The 9,593-nt window shown below is 42.3% G+C and overlaps 1 long non-coding RNA gene across 1 annotated transcript in view; it reads right to left on the reverse strand.

Annotated features, from left to right (window-relative positions):
• LOC116823746 (uncharacterized) overlaps positions 1–9,126 on the reverse strand; it is a 14,853-nt gene extending 5,727 nt beyond the window's left edge. Inside the window, exons 1-5 of the long non-coding RNA XR_012656244.1 lie at positions 8,815–9,126; positions 8,539–8,692; positions 4,045–4,168; positions 3,644–3,702; positions 889–1,066 (exon numbers count right to left, since the gene is read on the reverse strand). This is a non-coding gene — a long non-coding RNA (uncharacterized LOC116823746). The remainder of the gene's footprint in view (positions 1–888; positions 1,067–3,643; positions 3,703–4,044; positions 4,169–8,538; positions 8,693–8,814) is intronic.
• Positions 9,127–9,593: the final 467 nt, after the last annotated feature.

The following is a 9,593-nucleotide window of genomic DNA, read 5'->3' on the forward strand; positions in this document are numbered from 1 at the left end:
ATCTGTTCAGAAAGGGTGCTCCATACTTACAGAGAGGCATGAAAGAAATCATTCTACAGTTATTGGAGGAGCAGACAAAGGGACTTTTTATCTCTGTGCTTTGTTTCTGAATTAACTCTGAGGAAATGATCCCTAAAATCTCCTAAACAATTAAGATTGTGGCAGATGATTATGCTAAATCCAATGAGAACAGCAGACTCCTTTAGTTTTGGGGATGGAGCAGTAATTGACAGCCAAAAAGAGAAATCTTCTCATGAAATTCTATATCTGCAGTGTCATCAGTCCTTTGCCATGGAATCAAATCTAAGGACAATACAACTCCTTATATCACTTCATCAGAGATGGGCCATTGGGAAATGTGGCATCATCTAGTTTTTTCCACAATGTTTTTTGAAGAAAAAGTAAAGTCACGTATTACTTTTTTAAATGATGAATTGGAAATGCAACATTCCCCCCTCCTCTTCTTTGTAATATCCCTCCAAACCCCATAAAAATACCAAATAATTCTATTCACCCATCAATCATAAAAAATCATCTAGTTCAAAGTGATCTCTTAACTGTAGAGGCTCATTGACTTCACTGGGCTTCAGTTGATTTCAGAGAGAGAGGTTTAACTGCCTAGGAAGTGCAGGATCAGAGCTTGCAGCAGTGTTTCTTGAATTCCTTAAGATTACTTTTGTACAATTTTTTAAAAAAAAACTGTTTAGGATTTCTCTAATAAGTAATGCATTGCAGTGTAAATGTCTGCCCTCTGCTTTTAATAGCATTAACTACAGCCCCTGAATTTTATTAATCCCAATTTGATTTTCTTTGCATATAAAAAAGAGGGGTTTGACAATAATCTTAAAACATAAATATAAATTTATTTCTTAAGTGGTTTTTACTTACCCTTTAAAATACACATTGAAATGCTGACAAACAGATATTGCTTTTACAATATTTGTGTTATATGAAAGTGACATTCAGATTTTCTCTTAAACTGAAAAGCTTCCTCCATATGAAAGCGACCATAATGAAATTGTGAAGCTCATCTTATATTCTTTCCACAATATAGGAGGGATATCCCCTGTAAAATTAAAGTCAAGAATAAAACAAGACCATTAGGATATTAAATATGCCAAGATACATTCACTGTCTCTAAATCAACATTGTTTACTTAGAGAACAGAAACCCTTTTTGCACAATGTCAAAGTGCAATTAGTTCTTTATACAATAACAATTTAGGGTGCATTACTTAATTTGGATTGAATTACAAAGAAAATAATAGAAATGTTTATAACTTAAATTTTAATGCCAATTGAGTTAATTGGAGCCACTGCTGTTCCAAGAAACATTCAGTTCAATAAGCCACTAAGCACTATATAGTGTCAAACATAACCTATTTCCCAGTGTACTGCTGAAAGAAAAAAAATCAAATCTACATACCTGGAACACCTAGGAGGTGAGGTAAAATTTTGATATGTACCAAAGCTATGCATTAGTTGGGGGGCCCAATTCTGCATTCACTGTTCAACCCAGCCTCCTCTTTATGTCAATGAGGGTGCTGGCTGCACAAAATAGTGAGTGCTGGGTTCTAAGTAGGTTAAGCACTTTCATTATGAAAATCTATTTACAGACATTTCTGGAAAAAATGACATGCTTGTTCCCAGCCCAAAGATGTGTGTGTGTGTGTGTGTGTGTATAGAGAGATCAATACAAATTCTATTTTGCTCTTTTTAAAAATTGACTTAGTGACATGGTTTGAATGGTAGCTCTGGATGTAAAGTGCTTGTAGGGTTGGGCCCTGGGAATGTGAAAAAAAAAAAAGAAGGTGTTTTCACATTTTAACACTTCCTGATTTTTTTTGTTTGTTTTGGCAATTTAAATTACAGGTTTATTTTTAACATCAGATTTGCCAGTGACTTTGGCCTGATCCTGCACTCTTTATTCAAGCAAATGTCCAGCTGAGTTGTGCCTAAGTAATAAGCCTTTGGCTGGTCCAATAAAATTTGGTTTAGAAATAGCCAAGTTACAAGTGTGTGAATATAGGGAATAGAGAATTAGTACATGATTGTCCAACATTTCCTGTTAAAATTCCATTGAAGTCAACTTAAAGAGAATGAAGGATCTGGCCCCAAATGTTTAAAACACACCACATTGGAGAGTTTTAGATAGACACATAACAAGCCTGACGTACTGCAACAGTGTAGTCCACTATGAAAACAGTCTAATAAATGCATTAAGTTGCAAATTCAAACAGCAGCTAAACAAACAAATGTAAGACCCAATTCTGGCCTCAGAGGTACACCCAATGAAAGCCAATGCACATACAACTCAGGACAGAATTTGGCCCTAAATTGGTTCATTTTAATCTTACAGTGTATGACTGAACAGACAAAAATAACTGAGGGGTCCAGCCTGATTCCTCCAATCTTCTTCCTCTCACTGAGTTTGCTGGAAGGGGGATTAGGCCCACAATTCACTTATTTCCATGGGGTTTTTCTTCACTTCTCCTTTCCACATTTTCACTAAATGTTGTTGCCTGAATAATGTGTAGTGAAAATGGCAATCACACCAGCATAGCTCCTGCTCCCCTTGACTTCAGTGGGGGCAGAACTGGCCTTTCTGGATTCAACACTGAGGTAAGGGGACTATCACAAGTGTGTCAATACCCTTTCATAGCACAGGTGCTTCCTTCATGCCAAAATACTACTAGATTAAAACACGCTTTGGAAATCTCTTAAAAATTAAAATCTATGCTAATACAAATATTCCTATCCTCCTATCTCGGAGGGCAGGTTGTGCTAAACAATTATGGTTACTGGTGGAAAGAAACATTTTAATTAGTTTTAAAACTTTTAAAAGCTCTAAAAGTGATTTAAAGGAGCCTCTCTGTAAACAGTGATAGTCACAGTTCTGGGATCCAATATCACGTTACCTGCCAAGACAAGACAAGTTGCAGTATCTATATCACTAGAAGGCCCGGAATCCTAGCCTTCCAATAAGATTTAGCAAGTGGGTTTTTTTCCCCCTAGCAGTTTAATTCATCAAATCCGATGCTGATTCAGAACAGAATAATGCCAATCCTGGACTTTGCATCAGTATGATTCTAAATCCCACTGGTTCTTTTTCAGTGGGGAGAGGGGGGAAGGAGAAATGAATGTTTATGTCAGGTTCTTTTGGAAAAAATGTCTGCTATCTCAAAGTTGCTCAGAGATGTAGAGCATTAGAAGTGGTCTTGGCTAAGGTAGATCAGAGGGCAGAATGCAGGTGAGATGATCAAAGATGTTAAATAAATGCAATGTATTCTATGGTTCTGCAATGCTTGCAAAAATAAAGAAAATGGAGTGTTAAACATCTTTACACCTTTATGCAGAAAAGCTGTAATCTAGCCTTAAGTGTTCACTATATGATGGATTTAAGTGTTTAACTTCTTTCAGGACTGATGGTAGTTAGGAGTGCAAATCTCCATCTATTAGGAGATCAGAAGACCCCATAGTTGCTCAATAGCTACTTTGTAGTGTAAAGATACTATTCAATGGTGGGAAATGCAGTACACTTTCTACATTATATATATATATTAGCGATGACCATGCACACATCATTTCTGGCTTAGTATAATTTAAGAACTGTATGATGATTTCCAGTATATTATACTGTCTACCATCATAGGTGCTCTATAGCTACCAGTCTTTCTCCTGAATCTTCCAAGGCAGAGGACAGCTTCCTGTAAGAAATACTAAGCAACATTGTAAACAATGCCACAGGATTCTCTGCTATTGTAAACAATGAATGTTTCCCTACAGTCTGTGCATATGCTTATGTATCAATCAGTACACATCACAGCAGAAAATGTATTCATGTGCTCTGTGTATGTCTGTGATCATGTATAGATATAAACAAAAAGACACAGCTAGAGAGATAAACACATATCTCATGGTCCTTTTCACTGCTGTTTGGAATTTATGATAGCGTTTCTGTTTACGTCTTCATTAACATTCTATGTAATCCTGAAGAAAATAATGCTCTTTATACACAGAAATGCATATATTAAAATATGCATACATATCAAGGTTGAAAAGTAGTATCACCACCAGTAATAAAACCAAAATGGTTCTCACACAACAGCTAGGCTAGTTCATTAGACAGACACACTGTCATGGACTCTGGGTAAGTTTCCCAATTGCACCTGTAATTTTCATATGACATATATAACATTACCTTAAGCATGAAGTGCAACAAAATTAAAAAGACTCCCCTTACTATTCTTTATTCAACACTTCCAGCAAGTGCAAAAGATTGGCTGGTTTAAAAATTGAATATTTACATTTCAAGCACTCTTACTTGAGGAACCTTTACAACAATAGCATGCAAAGACCACTAAAGATATTTTCCCCCATCTGCTTTCTAAATATACACGTGGCAACTTACTAAGTAGCATCCTTTGTGCTATAGAGATTGCTATCAAAAGCAAACCTGCAAAATAAAAAATCTGAAGATAAAAAATGCCTCAAAAATTAAAATCAAATATTTAAAATCAGTGACTGCATTATCATTCAGAATGAACAAAACACTATAATCTTATTTTAAAATGCCATTTCCAGGGAGGCAATTGTTTACCCCTTAGTGGTGGGCCATAGATAGCCAATTAATGCAACTTAATTCTGTAGTTGTTTCTGTTTAAAGAGTATTTGGAATGATTTTTTTCTGTTGTTTATGATCAAACAAACGAGCCCTGCTAATCTTATATTTTATCTCCCTAACATATGGAAAAGCTATTTATCCTAGCCAATCACAATAAAGTGAAGAAAACCCCATTTTATGGAAAGGTATATATCACAAGTTTGTTCATCATTAAAGATATGATTACCAGTGAAAACCCTCCGAAAGTGGCACATTTATGATTCCAGGAACAGATGGGGACATACATTTTCCTTGCAAATACTTTTGAAATTGCTCTACTGGTAGCAGTATAAAAATGATATACAGATACCAGTGCCAACGAAGCCAGGACAAGAGGTCCAGATTTACACAGTAAAAGCTTCACATGCACTCTGTCAGCTTTGATTGATCTGTACTATACCTCAGAAACTTGTTGACTGGTAAAGGAAACAGTGCAAATAATTCACTGCAACAAGCCAGATAATTCACAGAGCCAATCGGTCTGCTTCACTTTTCCTCACCAAGATGCATCATTTTCCAGCATGAGCAGTATTCAGTGTCAGGGAGGGGGAGGGAAAAGGAAAGAAAGAAAAAAAGAAAGAAAGATAGGAGTAGCTCACACAAAAGAAAAGGCAAGACAAGAGAAGTTGTTTTGGGTAATGGGCCCAGCCATCTACCTTTTCCACTTTGAGCCCTAGCAGAGCCATTCAGCCCCAATTTTCATTATCATATTGATTAAGTTCATCAGAGTGCACTTTTAGGTTTAACGCCAATGGATTGGGAAAGGGAGTAGAGAATTATCTAAGAAAAGCACAACATTCTCACCGCAGGGACGTTTCCCTGTTCCAGTTCATTGATGGAGTTGATTAAGTTTAAATGAAGCAGACACTGGATAAAAGTAAGGGTATTGACCACTGGGCAGGGCGGGCTGTGCTTGAAAAGGCCTGATACATGCAGAAAAGCAAGATTTGCTAAATGCTCTAATCTTCAATCAAATCTAACATCAATACAGACAAAGTTTGGTAATGAGAGATTCAATGAAGCATGCCGGAGAAAGAATTAATCCTCTTGGTCTAAACTGGGTTCAACTTTGAAGCCTGCTCCGAAGGAAAGACAGTTATCTAAATGCTAAATAAGAAACTTATTGTACTTTTCATGGCATGCTAATCTTTTGTCTATTTCATCTCTATTATTTGTATGCTCATAGATTGCAGTTGTCATGGTGATTATATCAAACCACTCCGAGCCGATGGCTGCGAGGACTCAGGGCCTCCAGATAACCCTCAACCACACACACAAAAACAAAAAAACAAGGCATGGCAATTAAGCCCCTTCTGTCCGGCCGGCTAGACCCCCAATATTGCCCTGCGGGTACAGGTCAGGAAATTCTTTACGCTACCAGCCGGAGAGCTAGCAGTCAGCCGGGCCCTGGCCACTAGCTCTCTTCAATACAGCGATTTAATTTGCTGTGGCAGTCAATACCCTTTTAAGCACCCCTGCTACCCTACCCCTTGGAAAGGGAGACCATCCAAACCGGCGAGATCGCTCCCCTCCAAGCTCAGCCCAGCCTACGCGAGGTGCTTTCTATAGGCTTGTCTTGATAAGCTTTTGATGTCACAAATCAAACACTCGCCAGGAGGTAGATAATGGGGAGTGTGATCTCCTCGATTTGTACATAGCTAGCGCTTTGCATCGGCTCTGCCTTGAACGTTTGGAAGGGAAAGTAAAACAAAGGAGCGGAATTTGACAATTGCCATTGAAAGTGGGGAAAGCGCCCGGGCCAGCGAGGGCTGCAGGGCCTGTCCGTCGCATGGAGCACCACCTGGAGGGACGCAGGCTCCGGGCTCTCTAGGCCGGGCAGCCATGGACAAGAGGAATTAGGATTCATATATGCAAATTCCTAGGGGCCGGCAGACACTTTAATTGAGAAAGATTGGAAGGCAGGGGGAGGAGGAAGCGGTGCGAGCAGGAAAGGGAGCTCGGTGAACCGCACTTGGTTCTCATTTGCAGACAGGCTGCTCCAGACAGCCGCAGGAGTTTGTTAGCGAACAGCAAGCTCGCCTCTTCCCTCTGATAGCGGGGCTGGGCCGCGGCCGTGACAGACAAGCAAGCGACACCTTGCTGCTGCTATTGCAACTCCTGCGTCTTGCGGGACTAATACAGACCCCCCTCGGGGAGGGGACCTGACCCGCAGGCCTACAGCTACCACTGGCCACATAGGTGAGACACTGGAGAGATAAAATAGACCAGAGAGGACAGATCAGCTACATAAGATTGGCTAGGTGGGCAGGCCAGACAGTAGGCAGGCAACCCTAATCGGTCAGTCTGCACAGGCAGACCGCCGAGATGGATACACAAACAGGCAGATGCCTGGAGAGAAAGACCGGTCCTTGTCCAGGGGCACCTGCTCCCTGTCTTCCCAGAAAACTCCAAGTCCAATGTCTCCCTAGGAATTTGAGGGAGTAATCAGAATTTCACTGCAAATGGAGGGGCGGGAGTACAGCTACCAGCAGAAGGACACGAGGAGTCCAGGCGGGGGTAGAGCGACCAGTAGAAGGGCACGAGGAGTCCAGGAACTTCCCTTTGGTTTGTTTCAGTGTTATAAAATCATTTGAGCGCACAAAAGGTAGTACCCCAGCTTTTATGTGTTTTACAAAAGTTACCAAATTAAGGTCGGATTAGGGCTCCCTCCAGGATTGGAGGAAGCTTTAGAGGCTGGGAGCGGCAGATATAGCCCGGCTGTGTTTATGAAAAGCTTAAAAAGTAATAAAATGAGGGAGAGATTCGGAGAGAAAGTAACATGTATAACTCTTATTAAAGGAGCAGCGAGCAGGGCTGTGAACTTGAATAACTGTTTGAACTTTAATTTGTTCATTAACAGGATTTACCCCTGACTGTGAATGTTATTACTTCTCTAAAGGCGAGGTGCAAATGCAAAGCCATAATGAAAGAGTCTGGCAAAAAGTTAAATGCCTAGTAATTACACTTGTCTCACTGAAAACTTAAAGTAATACAAAAGTGATGAAAAGTGAGAGCTGGGCTGATATTCTCCCACTGTCCCAACCTTTAAACAATAGAAACGGAAAGCTTAAGGCCTCCATTGAACTTCATCTCAATTTGAGAGCAACACACTAAGCCTGTGCGAATATAACAGAGACCCACTGATCCAGCTGAACTCTAGGTATATTTAAAACGGTTATGTTTAAACAAGTAAAAAAAAAACAAACAGCCTTGGTCCTGGATTTTTTTTATGTTTTATTTTCCTTTTCCTCAGTGGGGGAATTCTGTTTTATTCCTCTGTTTTAAGTCTTGAGTGAAACATGGCGTCAGATGTCTGATCTAATCTGCATGTTTGTATCCTAAACGGGGCACATTAGCTCCTCTCTCCATCACACCGACAGTAGATAAAACTCTGGAGATCTGGAATAAAACAAACTACTGCTCCTCTCAGAAGGTATGTGACTTTGTACTGATGCTTTTGCCTGTTAGCTCCGCACTGACTATCTTTTCATCTGTCAGTTCTTTCTTTCCTGTTTTTGTCAACTGTTTTTTATATATTCACTTGTCATCTGCATCCTTCCTCAACAGGAACGTGCAGCCAGGTCGCAATTAAATATACAGATACACAAGCTGTTAGCAAGATTTCACCCTCGCATCCGAATCAGAAAGCAGCAAAGTTGGCGGGGATGATTGCCATGTCACTTATTCTTTATTTAAAATGTCTTAAAACTCGCCGGCAGAGCGGTGTGTTTGTTATTCAAACACTTTCTTTTGTTAGTGTCCCTTTCGCTACCGAAAATCTTTGAAGTATTGACTTAAACTGCTGCTTTTTGGTTTTTAAACTCAAATGTATAAAAGAGAGAGTCCCCAAAGAGATTGTCTACCAGCTACTCTTACCCATTCGCTTCTTCATAATTTTCTCCTCATCACAATCACTATTTCGAGTGGAGTCAGGTGGGTTTGATGCTCAGTTCTGATATTCTCCCCTTGGATATTATCGCTTGTCTTTACACGCGTTGGAGGGGGATCAGCCGACGTGCTTTTGCTGTGCCTGGGAAACATTCATACCAAAAGTGTCAGAGGGGAACCCGCGTTAGCCTGATCTTAGCCCTATCCTGCCATCACCCCCTGCCGGACTAGGGTGGATGGAGCCTCTGCAAAGGGAAACTCAACTCAATGGCCCGTAACGTCTCCCTGTCCCGGCCCCTGGAAAACCTCAGGCCCGCCCCCGCCGAGCGGGCGAGTTAACACAGCTGTGGGTCCCGGGTCCCATAGCTACGCGGTGGGAGGAGCGCAGCGCCGCAAGGAACTGAGATACCCCCCAGCGGGGTAGCTGGAATGGCTGGGCCCGGCCTGCAGCTCGCAGCAGAGGCCTGGGAGGGATGCCCGGAAATAGAGAGGGAGCCTCAGCTGCAGGGCTGCGTCCTGCAGCAGCTCAGCTCCTCCCCGAAGCTGGCGAGCCGCCCCGTCGGACGGAGCTCGAGCCCGCAGCCCCCCCGCAGGCCCTAGGAGAAAGGGAAGGCCCCCGCCCCGCCCTGACGGAGGCCGCTCCCGGCCCGCTGGGAGGGAGCAAGGGAGGAGCAGCCCAAGCTCTTGCACGCTCGCCGGGCTCGCTGGGGGATTTGTTTACGCGGGAGCAGGGCGGGAAGAGAGGCCTGAATAATTGATGTGGCGGGGCCCGCGCGCCTCCCGAGCTTCCTCTCAGGGGGCGGGGACTCGTGTTCCCATAATACACACTGCACGGCCAAAACGAAATTGTAATGGCGGGGCGGCCAATTACAGCAATTAGCTCCCACCAGCCTCTCTCCCCGCATCTCCGTTCAGCTGGAAACGCTCAGAAAGCAGCTCCTCCCAGGGTCTCCCCTGCCAGCCCCACGCTCCACGTGCTCCCTCAGGCGTGGGTGGGTGTCTGCTGTTCGCCTCCCGCTTCCCTGGGCATGGGTGTCAGCGGG

The sequence above is a fragment of the Chelonoidis abingdonii genome, chromosome 7, assembly GCF_003597395.2.
Source record: "Chelonoidis abingdonii isolate Lonesome George chromosome 7, CheloAbing_2.0, whole genome shotgun sequence".
Taxonomy (NCBI): domain Eukaryota; kingdom Metazoa; phylum Chordata; order Testudines; family Testudinidae; genus Chelonoidis; species Chelonoidis abingdonii.